At 43.0% G+C, this 15789-nt stretch overlaps 2 protein-coding genes across 3 annotated transcripts in view; one reads left to right on the plus strand and one right to left on the minus strand.

Annotated features, from left to right (window-relative positions):
• The window catches only part of COL4A6 (collagen type IV alpha 6 chain), a 203971-nt gene that overhangs the window by 85631 nt on the left and 102551 nt on the right, over positions 1–15789 (plus strand). The gene's annotated exons all lie outside the window — the stretch shown is intronic.
• RAB39B (RAB39B, member RAS oncogene family) overlaps positions 6198–15789 on the minus strand; it is a 404112-nt gene continuing 394520 nt past the window's right edge. The window contains exon 3 of the transcript XR_014176309.1: positions 6198–6232. The gene's annotated coding sequence lies outside the window, so the exon portion shown is untranslated. The remainder of the gene's footprint in view (positions 6233–15789) is intronic.

Consider the following 15789-nt stretch of genomic DNA (forward strand, 5'->3'; position numbering starts at 1 on the left):
TCACTCAGGAAATAGGAAGAGGCAGAAGGAAGGGAACACATCACACGGACACAGGGTTAGCTTTTCTCCTGAAATGAGTTATTCCGAATTGATTATTGAGGACAACGACATTCTGGAACCACCCCCTGAAAGCTCCAGATGGATAAAGAGTTTAAAAGAATGCCAAAAAATCATCTGGCCAACAAGGGGTTTTGCCAAAACACTGAAAGGCAAACACAGATAGGTTATGAGGAAGTTCACCAACTACTGAGCCTGCAGCCAAATAGAATTTTAGAGTCAATTGGTTAATTCCCCACATTTTGCTCGGTTGCCAGTTGGCTCACAACAAAGATCAAGTTTATGGATATTTCTAAAAAAAAATAATGTTGGCTATCGTAATGCAAAGCATGTTTTTTTTCCAAGAGAAATAAAAATGGAGATTTTGTTGCAGATTGGAGTTCCTCCAGAGGTGGTGTTCAGCAGGTTCTCACCAGTTCTGGAGAACCGGTAGCGGAAATTTTGAGTAGTTTGGAGAACCGGTAAATACCATCTCTGACTGGTCCCGCCCGCATCTATTCTCTGCCTCCCGAGTCCCAGCTGATCAGGAGGGAATGGGGATTATGCAGTATCCTTCTCTTGGAGTGGGGAGGGAATGGAGATTTTACAGTATCCTTCTCCTGCCATGCCCACCAAGCCATGCCACACCCACAGAAATGGTAGTAAAACAATTTGAATCAGACCACTGAGTACTTCGCAATATTGCAGTGGTTTTGAGAATCTGGTATGCTTATCTATGTATGTATGTCTCTGTGTGGGTGTCTGTCTGTCTGTCTGTCTGTCTGTCTGTCTGTCTGTCTGTCTGTCTGTCTATCTATCTATCTATCTATCTATCTATCTATCTATCTATCTATCTATCTATCTATCTCTTATCTATATCTATCATCTATCATCTCTCTCTCTCCCTCTCTCCCTCTCCCCCCTCTCTCTCCAGCATATCACAGAAGTGAGTGTACCTCCTCCCATTTTGTAAATACATAAGTATATCTTTTCATGTGACAACACTGAAGAAATGACACTTGGCTACAGTGTAAAGTAGTGTGTATATAGCTTGTATAACAGTGTAAATGTGCTGTCCCCTCAAAATAATGCAGCATGCAACCATTAATGTCTATAATAAACACTTATTATAACAGATTATATATTATCTATCGATCTATCCATCCATCCATCCATCCATCCATCCATCCATCCATCCATCCATCCATCCATCCATCCATCTATCTATCTATCTATCTATCTATCTATCTATCTATCTATCTATCTATCTCTATAATCTAGCTAGCTAGCTATCATCTTCTATCTTTGCACTGCCTTAATTTTGATTAAAATGCCTTGTCATATAAATATGTTTACTTTTATGACCTTTTCTGCCACGAGATCCCTGCAGTTGTTAACTATACCATGCGGTCATTAAGTGAATCTGGTTTCCTAATTGATTTGTTGGAAGCCAGCTGGGAAGGTCACAGATGACCTGGGGGACTCCGCAATCACCATAAATGCCTGCTGGTTGCCAAGCGGTTGCATTTTGATCAAGGGACTGTGGGGATGCTATGACACTTGTAGGTGCAAGCAACTTTTTCCCACGGCCACTGTAACTTCAAACAGTTGCTAAACGGATGGTTGTTAAGTCGAGGACTACCCGTAATCCATGGGTGAAGTTGTATGCTTGCGTTTCTTCTGAAAAATGTTTGTCCTTCAAGTTAAAAAAAAGAAAAAAGGACCCTAAACAACGCATACGCGTAAGAGGAAGAATTTGAATCCCATGGACACTTTTTTAACCACTTCCAAATCCAAATCATTCAGAGCATTGGCAACAGAAATGAGGCAGAGGAATCCCGAGGGAGTATATTAATTTCACTGGGTATGATTAATAACAAGCACTGTGGTTTATGTGGTTTTCCTGAAGTTGATATTATTGGGCTCCGAAGGCCTTGCTGTGTTAGCTGGCGCGGCAAGTACAGGGGGAAAAAGTACTCCAGAGTGAAGTAACCTATTCATGGGGTCCTTTCCAGTTCCATAAATTGATGATGCTACAAATTCTTTCCAAAAGTAAGCTGCAAAGTCACCTAACAAATGTACGTTCCACCTTGAAATGTATCGAGGGGCTTGTAATATTTCCTTTAAAGCAGGGTTTCTTTAAATGTCCTGGAAGTCTCATGAAGACTCTTTTCAGGGGTCCATGAAATAAAAGCTACTTGCCAGGTATAGGAAGATATTTTCAAACATCTAAAACAAGGTCATTTACTCACTATTATTATTTTTTTGGTTAAAAAATAAGGTTTTTTTCATGAGAAATCATTTCTTTATGCTAGTATCGAATAGGTTTGTAATGGGACACGGTGGCTCAGCGGCTAAGATGCTGAGCTCGTCGATCAGAAAGGTCGGCAGTTCAACAGTTTGAATCCCTAGCGCCGCGTAAGGGAGTGAGCTCCCGTGACTTGTCCCAGCTTCTGCCAAACTAGCAGTTTGAAAGCACGTAAAAATGCAAGTAGAAAAATAGGAACCACGTTTGGTGGGAAGGTAACAGCCTTCCATGCACCTTTGGCGTTGAGTCATGCTGGCCTCATGACCACGGAGACGTCTTCAGACAATGCTGGCTCTTTGGCTTTGAAATGGAGATGAGCACCCCCTAGAGTTGGGAACGACCAGCACATATGTGCAAGGGGAACCTTTACCTTTAATAGGTTTATTATTGTGTTTACATGATTTCATAAAGGAAAGGAGAAATGATGATGATTCACTGATGACGTTACCTAGTTGGGTAATGAAACCTCTGTATGAAAGAAACAAAGATCAGAGCAAACGGAGAACTCCTTAGTTCAACCCTGAGCTAGAGATGGTCTCTTCTAAAGGAGAAATTCCCCAACATTTCTCCATATTCCCTTTTAACAGAGGGAAGAACACTGCACCTGAAAAAAAACCCATGGAAAGAAACCTTCCCTAATTTTTCCTCGGGGTTTAATGGCAACGTGGAGAGCAGCGTACAGAATCCCTGCGAGAGTCCTCTTAAAACGTGTGACCTGCTTGTCCTCTTGGAAGAAGGACTTGGGAGTCGAATACGCAACTTGGTGTTTGAGCCAAGATTCCATTTCTGCTTCAGGCTCTTATTTTTTGAAAGGAGAGTGGAATGTCCACTTGCACTGCGCACGTAGCTACACACAGAGTAGAAGGGTTTAGCTCCAGGGCCAAAATGGAATGTTATAAGCTAACAGCTCTCTCTGGTACAACATGCGCTCACCTGTGTGAGAAAACCAAAAGTCCAGACAAAACACAAACAAAGGAGCCAGCCTTAAACAAACCACTTGAAATAATTTAAAGAAAACCAGCTCAGGTACCGTATTAAGAAAAAAAAGTAACGGAGACAGAAAGCAATAGAAACATCAAGAATGTTTTAGTTCCTCAGCCTCCCTCTTGCCAAGTATTTGGAATGAGATGCCTTGTTCTGATTTAGTCCTCCCAAAATCCTTTTTTCCATCTTTAGTATTTGCAATTTTATTTTTTGAAAATGCCACTGCAGCCTAACCCAGGTTGATGCTTGGCCTTGCAGCATGCCAACCTTCCTTTAAAGCAGTGCCCCACATTTTGGGTCCTGTGGAGCAGTGGTCACCAACTGGTGGTCCGTGGACCGCTGGTGGTCCATGAGAAAATTTTGGTGGTCCGCAGAAAAATTATTTGTATTTTTTATATTGCACTAAATACTATTTATCTTTCTAAAAAAATCCATATTAGTGGTCCGTGGGATTTAAAATTATGAATTTAGTGGTTCCTGAGGTCCGAAAGGTTGATGACAGCTGCTGAGGAGAACAGTTTTTCCATGGACTGGGGGGCTTATATCCTGCACTTGCACAGATGGGACTTTGCTTTTTTGCATGGACCGGTTCCTGGCAGGCCACGGACCAGTGCTGGTCTATAGGGCTGGTTGGGGATCCCTGATTTAAAGGCAGGCACTAAAAATCTTTTAAAATCAGGCGGATAAAGAAAACTTGGTAGATGCCAGACGAAGTCTTCATATCCAACGGGTACTTCTAGGCCAGCTCAATTAATTTTCCCAAGGGGCCATATGAGAAACGAAAAATATTTTGGAAGGTTGAACCATTGGGGCTGTGAAGGCGCATAGGCGGACATGCTATCACAAACATAATTTTTAGTCGCTTTCAAAATAAAAGCAATCCATGTGTGCTAGACAGGGATAGCCAAAGGGCTGAATGTGGCCCAGGGGTGGTAAATTGTCCAGGTCGCTCTAGGCCAGGTGTCCCCAAATTTGGCAACTTTTAAGACTTGTGGACTTTAACTCCCAGAATTCTCCAGTCAGCTATGAAGTCCACAAGTCTTAAAGTTGCCAAGTTTGAAGACCTCTGCTCTAGGCAGTAGATAGGAAAAACCTAAAGAAGTAGAAGGAGGGGCTCAACTTAACCTTCTTCTGCCTGGAGGCATCTGCACAACTATTCTGCACGAAAGGAGCCCTGGTGGCATAGTGGCTAGAATGCAGTATTGCAGGCAAACTCTGCCTACAGCCTGGAGTTCGATCCTGATAGGGCTCAAGGTTGACTCAGCCTTCCATCCTTCCAAGGTCGATAAAATGAGGACCCAGATTGTTGGGGGCAACGTCCTAACATTGTAAACTGGAGAATGCTGTAAAGTCCTATATAGGGCCGAATATGTCTAAGTGCTCTTGCTATTTTCTACCTCCATTTGTGTTCCAAAATACCACTTGGGATATTACCAGAGGTGGATTCCTACCAGTTCGGCCCAGTTTGGCCAAACTGGTAGGCGGACTGGGTCGCTGGAACTGGCAGTGACACAGGCCTGCCACATGCCTGAACCGGTTCCCTGGTGGCTGCTGTCGCCATCTTGTTTTTGAGTTCTGTGCATGCGCAGAACAATTTTAATTGAACTGGGCTCGCAGCATGCATCCGGCGTGCATACGAGCGAACCAGCAGTAAAGCCAGCCAGAACCCACCCCTGTATATTACGTGTTCAAAAGGACCTATTGCAAGTAGAATTATACTATGGTTGGGTTACTCTCTGTAATGGGAAGAAGGAGTAGCCTTGAGGAACAGGAGAAAGAGTTCCCAGACCATAATCAGATAAAAGAAATTGCAGTCTGGGGCAGAAAGGTAATCCAAGGAAGCATCTCAGACAAGACCCTCCCTATTTCTTCTGAGGTTAACGTGTGGAGGACAAACACAGATATGATTTTTAAGATTCTTCTACTAGAACCTTCTGGTAATTGTAATCTTGGCATGCATGGCATGGGTTTCCTAGTTCAGTCTACCTTGAAGTGCTGTGACTCACCAAGAAAATATGGTTGTGAAGTCAAGACAACCAAGACCTTTCCTTGTTTGGATATAATACATTTTATACCCCGAACTATTTGACCTCCTCTCCCAACTCTATATACAAACTCCTGTTTCCAAAATGAGCTATCTATCCATCATGGCCATTGTTGAGAATTTAGAGAATATAGGATGGAGAAGAAGACTTCATTAAGCTTTCAGAAAACTCAATCAGTTAGACCGGATATTGGCCACAGTTAGTTGAACGAAGAGAATATTATTTGAAGAACTGATCTCCCTCAGGGAGATGACTTCTCCCATGTAGGAAGCCAGCATTTTCTTAATATTTATAAAAGAGTTTTCTTGTTGACTCTGCACTTCAGCAGACGGATGGGTTCTTCAGATGAAGGACACCTGTGGAATTGATGGGAAAGTGTGTGTTGAAGTTCCAAGTGTATAAGAAGTTGAAGTGGAAACTTTTGTGTTTCCCCCCCTTTTTTAAATTTTTCTTGGGGATTTTGTAAGTATGGTTGCAATTTTATTGCCCTTTGGAGGTGTTGGTATATAACTCTGGTCAACCACCTAGGCTCAAAATGTATTGCTGTTTATGAGAATGACCGACTGGCCAAATAGGTCCCTTCTGTTTGTGACTTCGTTGTGTTGGAGGTTGGGAGAAGTAAACTGTTTTTCCAAGGACACCAATTTTGCATCTTTAGCATGAGAAATCTACTTAGGGGAGCCAGTGTGCCCTGTGGTAGTCATCGTTGAGTGAAATTGTTGCTTCAAAGCACATTTGCCACTTCTTGTTATATATTTCCTAACAAGAAATGCATATCTTGCATGGAGCTGTGGTGGCGAAGTGGTTAGAATGCCCAATTGCAGGCTAATTCTGCCCACTGCTAGCAGTTCGATCCTGACTAGCTCAACTCAGCCTTCCATTCTTCCAAGGTGGGTAAAATGAGGGCCCAGATTGTTGGGGGCAATAGGCTGACTCTATAAACCTCTTAGCGAGGGCTATAAAGCACTATGAATATATCTAATTACAACCCTTTTTAATGTACATGTAAATAGATGGTTACATCGTGTGCCTCTGTACCATTCTTCAGAACAGGTAGTTCTCATTTATCAACCACGATTGGAGCTGGCAACTTGACCGTTAAGATAAACCACAACTGTGGTTATGATCTTACTTCAATTTTCTTTTACTTTACACACCTGAGAGGGTTGATGATAACACTACTTTTTTAAAAAATCATTGTAATAACTACAAATAGTCTCTAAATGAGGACTACCTGTAACCTTTTTTCCTTACTCATTTTTTACAGAATCAATAGTTGGAATTCAAATTGAACTGAAAATTGGTTGAAACTGTACTCTAGAAGATTCTACTCACCCCGGGAGTTTTTGAATGCATCCTCCTGGACTTATTGAAAGGAGAGAGAGGAAGTCAGCGTAGGATTAAAAGTGAACTATTAATCCACTGCAGTTGTTTACCCAGGCACTTAGTCTGTTTATCCCTCAGTCAGTATTAACTATTTTCTAGACAATTCACAAACGTGGCTTTAATCATTTGCTACACCAGAGCGGAAATAATAGTGCCATTCTGTGCACAAGAGTACTAGGCCAGGATAGGAAATTATGATTTCTACAGGGTCTTTGACCTGCAAGTCTTTTTTAAATTTGGAGCAGTCTTTTTTAAATTTGGAATTTTAACTGAGGGTATTTTAATTGTTAATTTTAATTCTATTATTATTAGTGTATGCATTTAACGATTGTTACCTCCTCCATGTACATGTACGTGTATGTGTTTGTATGTATGTGTATATGTATTGTATGTATATGTATATTTGTATGGGTTTTTATTGTACGCCGCCCCGAGTCCTTCTGGAGAGGGAGCGGCTAACAAATTAAATTTATTCTATTCCATTCTATAACTCTGGCCATACATATTTCCCTCTTTCTTTTTCTGAGGATTAGCTTGGAAGTTTTATTTTCAAATGAGCTGTAATTCCATATCTGGTCCAAAATATAGACAATGTCTTGTTAAAACTTTGGTTAATACTAACAAATAAAGATCAAACATGCCTTTCAGTGGCGGGATTCAATTTTTTTTTACCACCGATTCTGTGGGCATGACTTGGTGGGCATGACTTGGTGGGCATGGCAGGGGAAGGTTACTACAAAATCCCCATTCCCTCCCGATCAGCTGGGACTCGGAAGGCAGAGACTAGATGGGGGTGTGGCCAGCCAGAGGTGGTATTTACTGGTCCTCCGAACTACCACTTCTGGTGCCTTTCCTTAGGAGAGGAACTTCAAGTCCACTATTTCTGATGTTACTGTTGATCTTTTCTAATTAAACTAATACCTAGTAGTGGAACTGCACTATTGTATACTTGTTTGCTTTCAAGGCAGCCATCATGGTGAAGGTGTTGAGCTTAAAAAGTGGGGGACCCCAATGGTTGACCCCCTCCCAGCCACAGAAGATCTCTGGGAGACGTTGGGCCAGCTCCTCTTTCTCAGCCCAAATGCTAGTGTTGTGTAGTGTTGTTGGTGTTGGGTTACAAGTGTGGAGCCTCAGATTCTAGTCTACCCTGCTATGGAAGCTTATTGGGTTTTAGCTCTTTGAGGAAAAACCAGCTCCAAATAGCTGGGCCATTTTATGAAGGTAAGAATTGTACAAGTTTGATGTGATGGTATGCAGAAAGGAGATGGCTCCCCAAGAAGATTGTGCTCCAAAAGACTCAGAGATAGCTCAGTACACATGCTACCTGTGACAGAAGGCAGGTACTGTAGAGACAACCTCTTCAATAGTTTCCTAATATATTGTAGCTGCAGATAGTAGAACCTCCAGTCTGAAGATTTTAACTAACAGTGTGAAATAACGAAGAAGTCAGCTTGGAAGATTGACCTTGTGTCATTCTTGGTTCAGGGCCTGAGAATTGAACTGTCTTTATTGCTAACTTTAGAGGTAAATATGGAGTCTTGGAAACTGCCAGAGGAATTTGCCACCGTTATTATTTAGGGAGTTCATTAAAAATGAGATTCTCGGAATGTTTAAATGTTTCTCACCACCTGGATTTAGCAGCCATTTATGAGATAAGCTACGTACCAATGGCTCCTTTACTATCTCTAGGTTGTTTATATTTAACATTCTTTCTATTAGCCTCCCAACCTCCCTGCAGTCTCTCACACTGGATGATTTGAAGTCCATCCCGCTCAGCACAACCTAGCTCACAGAGTTTCTTAGGGGAAAAAATATCCTGCCTTCTAATAGGTGCATTTCTCCAAGACCTGAGGTGCTCAAATTGTTTCCTGTCCATGCAGCTACTTGCTGTGAGTCTTCTTAAACCTTTAGTTTGGTGAGATGAGCGAAGGGTGAGATGTTGCCTCTGTCCTGATTGCAAGTTTTTATTTTCTTGGTTTTTATTCCCCTTTTATTATCTGTATAAATGATTCAAGACGGGGAACGTACCTAATATTCCTCCCTCTTCCTATTTTGCACACAACAAAAACCCTGTGAGATGGGTTGAACGGAGTATGATTGACCCAAAGTCACCCAGCTGGCTTTCATGCCCAAGACGGGACTAGAACTCATCAACTCCTGGTGATTGGCCCAAAGTTATCCAGCCAGCTTTCATGCCTAAAAAGGTACTAGAACTCAGTTTCATGGTCTAGGTCAGCACCTTAACCACTACACCAATCCAGCTTTCAAATTGTCGTTTGCTTGATCAAGGGTATTATTGATATTCATCATTGATATTGATATCCATCAGACAGTTTGACAATTCTAATATTGCCATAAACCATATTTCAGTTCCATCATAAAGGACCAACAGTGACTTCATTCTGTGAATGTTTGACCTCATTTGGAATGCTTTGGCATCAAACATGTATATTGAATTAGCAGCATATGCAAATCTAGGGTTTTGTTGTTGTTAGTTGCAAAGTCATGTCCGACCCATCGCAACTCATGGACAATGTTCCTCCAGGCCTTCCTGTCCTCTACCATCCTCTGGAGTCCATTTAAGCTCATGCCTACTCATTCAGTGATTCCATCCAGCCACCTCATTCTCTGCCGTCCCCTTCTTTTTGTGCCCTCAATCTTTCCCAGCGTGAGGCTCTTCTCCAGTGAGTCCTTCCTTCTCATTACGTGGCCAAGGTCTTTGAGTTTCCTCTTCAGGATCTGGCTTTCTAAAGAGCAGTCAGAGTTGATCTCCTCTAGGACTGACCAGTTTGATCGCCTTGCAGTCCAAGGGACTCGCAGGAGTCTTCTCCAGCACCATAGCATTCCAAATGGTCTAGAAAAACCTGGGTTTGATACCCAGTGTTGAGCTTGAAGTAAATTTTGCTGGGCATGAGCAGAAGTGTGAGCTGAGCTTGAAATGATGGGATTAGGCTACTTGTGCCTTCAGAGAAAGTCTCTTTCCAGCTTTATCTAGTTGCGGAGATTCATGGGGAATGAATCTTATCAACCGTGCTATGGCATCTCAACAGAAATGTCGATTTATGAGGTTGTGTATCTTTTGAGTAATTAGGAAGATTGGGTGCATGTGTACATTCTTGTAAAATTGTATTCAATTTGATCAAATAGAATTTGCCCCTGGCATCCCTGTCTGAGGAGGGAAGACTTTAAGTGAAAGTCTTTGAGAGACACACCTGCTTTTGCATTTATTGAATTATAACGCGGCAAATAAAGTGGGGGATTATCTTGTCCTTCATTCATCTTTTTACCCTCACTGGTTTTTCCATAGCAACACTTAAGGTTTTTTTTTTCGCTTTAAGAACAAAAACTCATCAATTATGGAGATTTCTTAGTGATGAGAAATGCATATTAGAGAACAACCATGATAACAGAAATCTACTAGTCCAACCCTCTAGGACAGGGGTGTCCAAACTTGGGAACTTTAAGACTTGTGGACTTTAACTCCCAGAATTCCCCAGCCAGCCATGCTGGCTGGGGAATTCTGGGAATTGAAGTCCACAAGTCTTAAAGTTCCCATGTTTGGACACCCCTGCTCTAGGAGACCCTATACCACTTCAGACAAGTGGGGTGTCCAGTCTCATCTTAAAAACGTCCAGTGACGAAGCACCCACAACGTCTGGAGCAAACCCTTCCACCGGTTACTTGTTCTCATTGTTAGGAAATTTCTCCTTAGTTCCAAGCTGCTTCTCAGCTTGATTAGTTCCCATCCATTGCTTCTTTTTCATTGCCTTCTGGTGCTTTTGAAAATAAGTTGACTCTCTCCTCTTTGTGGCAATCACTCAAATATTGGAATCCTGCTTTCAGGTCCTCCCTCCCTAGTCCTTCTTTTCTCTAGAGTAACCAAACCCAGTTCCTGCAACCATTCTTCATACACTTTAGTCTCCAGGCCTTGAATCATCTCAGTTGCTCTTTTTTGCACGCACACACACACACACACACACACCCAAAGTCTCAGCATCTTTTTTGCAATGTGGTGACCATTAAACAGTATTCCAGGTATGGACACCATCACTATGGTGTCATATTTATTTTTAGATTTTTTTTAATGCCTCTGACGCAGCAGAAAGCTATGCTGTTTGGGTTGCACACACATCCCTCTTACTCCCTTCTCCAGCTCTAAGCTGTGTCAGCCTGAAATCCCGCGAAAGAAACTCCACAGAAACTCCACGGCCATAGCCAGGTCAGTTTCAGGCCTGACACCCACCTTTTTATTATTTTTGTAAATAACTCAGAGCAATGAACAGTGCCTAATACTCCTTTCTGCTCATATTTTCCCCACAATAATAACCCTCTGAGGTAGATTGGGCTGAGAAGGTGTAACTGGTCCAAAATCACCCAGCTAGCTTTCATGTCAAAGGCAGAATTAGAACTCACTACCCCCTGGTTTCGAGCCACTAGACCAGACTGTCTCTGACTTTGTTTTTTGAGTCATTCTTGATTCCTAGTGAGTACAATAATAATAATACACGTGTAATAATTCATGGGTAAACAATAGATACAAACTCCAGGTAAACCGCTCCAAACTCAATTGCAGAAAATACGACTTCAGCAACAGAGTGGTCAACGCCTGGAATGCTCTACTCAACTCTGTTGTTACATCCTCAGACCCCCATAGCTTCAACCTTAAACTTTTTACTGTCGGCCTCACCCCATTCCTAAGAGGTCTGTAAGGGGAGTACATAAGCGCACCAGTGTGTCTACCATCCCTGTCCTACAGTCCCCATTTATTTGTAATCATTTCTTTCGTTTATGCCCATGTTTATACTCACACCTGCTTATACTTTTACGTTTATATGTTATATTCATACTTATACTTGTTTCCTCATACACGTTTGACAAACCTCCCCAAAAAAGTCCCTGCAGTTTTCTTGGCAAGGTTTTTCAGAAGACATTTGACATTTCCTCTTTCCTAAGGCTGATAGAGAGTGATTGGCTCAAGGTCACCCGGTCAGCTTTCCTGCCTAAGATGGGACTAGAACTCACGCTCTCCTAGTTTCAGGTCTGGTGCCTTCACCGCTAGATCAAACTGGTTTATAGTGTACAGTTTACAGAGAATATTAAAAATACTGCCAAGAAAAATAAGTAGGCATTCTCAAGCAGGTTAAAATTAAGATTTTAAAAAATGCCTTTGAAGGTTGTCCACATAATATTGCAAGTAATGGTTGTTGTTGTTGTTAGTTGTAAAGTCGTAATCTGACCCATTGCGACCCCATGGACAACATTCCTCCAGGTCTTCCTGTCCTCTATCATCCTCTGAAATCCATTTAAGCTCACGCCTACTGCTTCTGTGACTCCATCCAGCCACCTCATTCTCTGTTGTCCCTTTCTTCTTTTGCCCTCAATCGTTCCCAGCATTGGGCTCTTCTCCAATGAGTCAGTAATGGTTGCTGAGTACCAATGATGAAGAGAAGAATAGCATTGTTGCACTCTGGTTATAAGCTTGCTGGGGGGAATCTGTTGACCACCGTGAAAAGATTCTAGACCACCTAATTCCCTTGACTGGATTCATCACAGATCATCATTGGTTCTTCTAATTTTTAATCCATTTCTCTTAGATCTCTTCTGCAAGTACTAAGGAATACTTCACATTCTTTTTGGGTGTGTAGGGAGGGATATTGACATAACTGAAATGTAGCTTTGAACTCTTCAAAGGCTTCGGGTGCATTAGGAGTCCTTGTACAACAGTATTATGTGCCAAGTATTGAGAAGATTCCCCCTTTTCCCCAGTGGTTTCCATTGACTTTTGGTTTTCTTGAGATATTTTTTTATTATTTTGGAGAGCAGCTTTTGATGGCCCACATCAACTTCCCCGAAGCTATGGAAAGTCCCAGATGGGCTGGTTATCTTGTGATCGCACCCAGATTGCTGATAGTTGCACAGTAGCTCCCAGCCATCTGAGGCAGCCCTACTTCCTTCTGCCTCTCGTCAACCAGCAAATGCATATAAAATCTTGACAGGTGAAATCTTTGTCCAGGCCTCAGATGTGGGTGTACAAAAGGCCTGGCTTAAGCCTCAGCCTGATACACAATTGAATATTCTGCACAGTCGTGAATTCCAGCCACAGAGGGACAGGAAGTCCCAATGAATGATGGATCTCAGCTTGACCGTAGATCTTCTCGCTCTTTGTTGTAGGGGATTTCGCAAACAATTGGAGCTGTCTATCAAAGATTAAGCAGGCAGGACGTGGACTTTATATCAACAGATGAACAAACAGCCTTTGGGAGTGTTAATGCAGGCACATAGTTTTTTTTTTTAAAAAAAAAGGCCAGGCACTTTATTGAAATGATGACAAGCATTCCTGGATTCAGCTTATGATTTGATAAACCTTTCCCAATGAGAATTCTAGATGAGGAACTTGGGTCTTTTGATGCTTCGTCTGTTCTCATTAGAGAGGAGAGATTTTCCTTTCATTCTCTTGGTCGTTTTGATCATGGGATTTTGCTTTAATTACAGCTTATTAGTTCCAGGAGAGGACAGGCATTGTAGCCTCTGGTAACAATTGCAACCAAGGTTCTGGTCCTTCTATACGAACAAGGAATGGGTGAGGACATGTAATATTTCTGCACTTGATTCATTGGAGAAGACCTAGAAGAGGGAATGTTAGGTGGGTGCAGTGGTGGGATTGAATCTTTTTTACTACCGGTTCCGTGGGCATGACTTGGTGGGCCTGGTGTGGTGTGGTGCGGCTTGGTGGGCATGGCAGATGAAGAATATTGCAAAATCCCCATTCCCTCCCAATCAGCTAGGACTCGGGAGGCAGAGAATAAAGGGGGGCAGGGCCAGCAATAGATGGTATTTACTGGTTGTCTGAACTACTCAAAATTTCCACTATCAGTTCTCCAGAACTGGTCAGAACCTGCTGAATGCCACCTCTGCTTAGGTGGAATTTTCTTCTTCTAGGTTGAGCCCAGAAATGGATGGGATGAAGGCTGCCCAATTCAAGGACGTTGGGTCTGGGGAAGGCTCTGATGAGGACTCTGTGTCAGAGGGGGTGCAGGGCCATATGCCAGTTAACAGCTGCTTTCAGAGTCAGACATCAGTGAGGCAGACGAACAGCTGGAGCCTGTTCCCAGTGTGTGCATGCACAGAGTTGCCAGACGAAGGGAACAGCCACAGAACAGGGGTCGACTTGGGAGTAAGGCCACAGGTGGATGATGAATGGCCCCTCCCAGAAGAAATCAAAGAGTAGCAAAAGGGGAGTGGAGTTTGCAGGAGACAATTAGCTCTCTTAACTGGTTCGTGACTCTCCGAGACTCCTTGCCAAGTTTTGCAGATACTGGCCTGTCAGCTCTCCAAGCCAGATAAGGTCTGTGACTGTAAATCCTCCCTTGAAAGACTTTGCTGGATGGGAATGAGCAGAATTCACAATAAATTAATAAAAGGAGATTTTGTCAAGACAAGGAGTTGACTTCATGCTCTTGGGAAGCCTCGGGCAGAACAAGAGTAAAGAGACATTCTTGCTTAGAGTCTGTTTGGGGGAGGAGATGTCTGCGGTTCAGACCCATAGGCCTCTCTCTGCCAGTCCCCACAGGAAGGCAGACAGTCTGGTGAGATTCTTGTAGTAGAGGTGATCAGCCCTAAATTATCCACTTAGGCCTATCCATACTGTATGCAGTTCTGATTTGTTTGTGCCTGACAAGTCCTCCGCATATAACAAGTTGCATAATGACCATTCAGAGTTACGACAGGTCCCCACAGAGCTACTTGTGACCTGCTTTCAGAGTTCGGGTTGCCCCAGAGGCACCTTGTGGTCACGTGATTGCATTTTGGGCGCTTGGCAGCTGGCTCAATTTTATGGCCGTTTGCATCATCCTGCAGTCACATGTGTGAGTTGTGATTCCCCCCCCCCCCTTTGCCAGTTTTCCAGCTTATTTCCAATTTCTGACCCCAAAAAAAGCCCATTGGGGAAAATAGATTTGCTTAATGACTGTGGCTTTGCTTAGCCTTCAAATCAGTGGTGGGATTCAAAAATTCTTACTACTCGTACTGTGGGCATGGCATGGCATGGCGGACGTGGTAGGGGAAGGAGATTGCAAAATCTCCATTCCCTCCCAATCAGCTGGGACTCGGGAGGCAGAGAATAGATGGGGCGGGGCCAGCCAGAGGTGGTATTTGCCGGTTCTCCAAACTACTCAAAACCACCTCTGCTTCAAATCCAGTTACGTTAACTTCAAATCCACTCACAGCATGCTTCAACGTATGACCACAACAATTTATAGCCATAATTCCAGACTCAGTTACAGCCGTAAGTCAAGGACTACCTATAGCCCTATATACCTGCTGGCAACAGATTGGAGAAGTTGGGTTTAGTGGAACTACAAAAAATGCATTCGGGATAAGGCAACTGTTGTAAGCACAGCATTTTCTTAGAAGTTTATCTCTACCAAGTTCAAGAGGATTGACTTACTTCGCATGTTTATTTTAATAAGACAGACTTTTTTTCCCCTGGGACTAAAAGCTACATTTAGGTTTGAGAGTGTTATTGTGCAGTAGACTGTTGCATTTCTTTTGAAAAACCAATGAGGGAGATGCAAATGCCACACCCATTGCTTCTCGCCAGGAGTTAACCTGTACTACCCCTCCCCGTTTTCCTTTCCCCTTCTCCCCATGTTGCTTCCAAAGCTGAACACACAATCTAGTCTTGATCAAAAGAGGCTGGTTCCATCTATCTATTCTAGCGATGGTGAACCTTTTCCGCACCAAGTGCCACAAAAAATGTGAGCCCGTATGCGTGTGCAGTAACGAGTGTCAAAAAGGGAGCATTTTGTGCACACTCATCTGGGCTGTGACCAGGAAAAGGGGCATGCGCACATCCGAAGATGAATTTCCAGTTTCTGGTGCAAGGATTCATGCCAGACAGCAAGTCTTCCAGTTACTGCTGGAAACATTGATCAGCTGGCCGGCATGCATCCTGACGCTGGAAAATTGGAGACCAGCCCTTCTGGTTTCCGGCACTGCTGCAGGCACCTAGGCCAGCTGATCATTGCATGC

The sequence above is a fragment of the Natrix helvetica genome (assembly GCF_964273705.1).
Source record: "Natrix helvetica genome assembly, chromosome: 11".
Taxonomy (NCBI): domain Eukaryota; kingdom Metazoa; phylum Chordata; class Lepidosauria; order Squamata; family Natricidae; genus Natrix; species Natrix helvetica.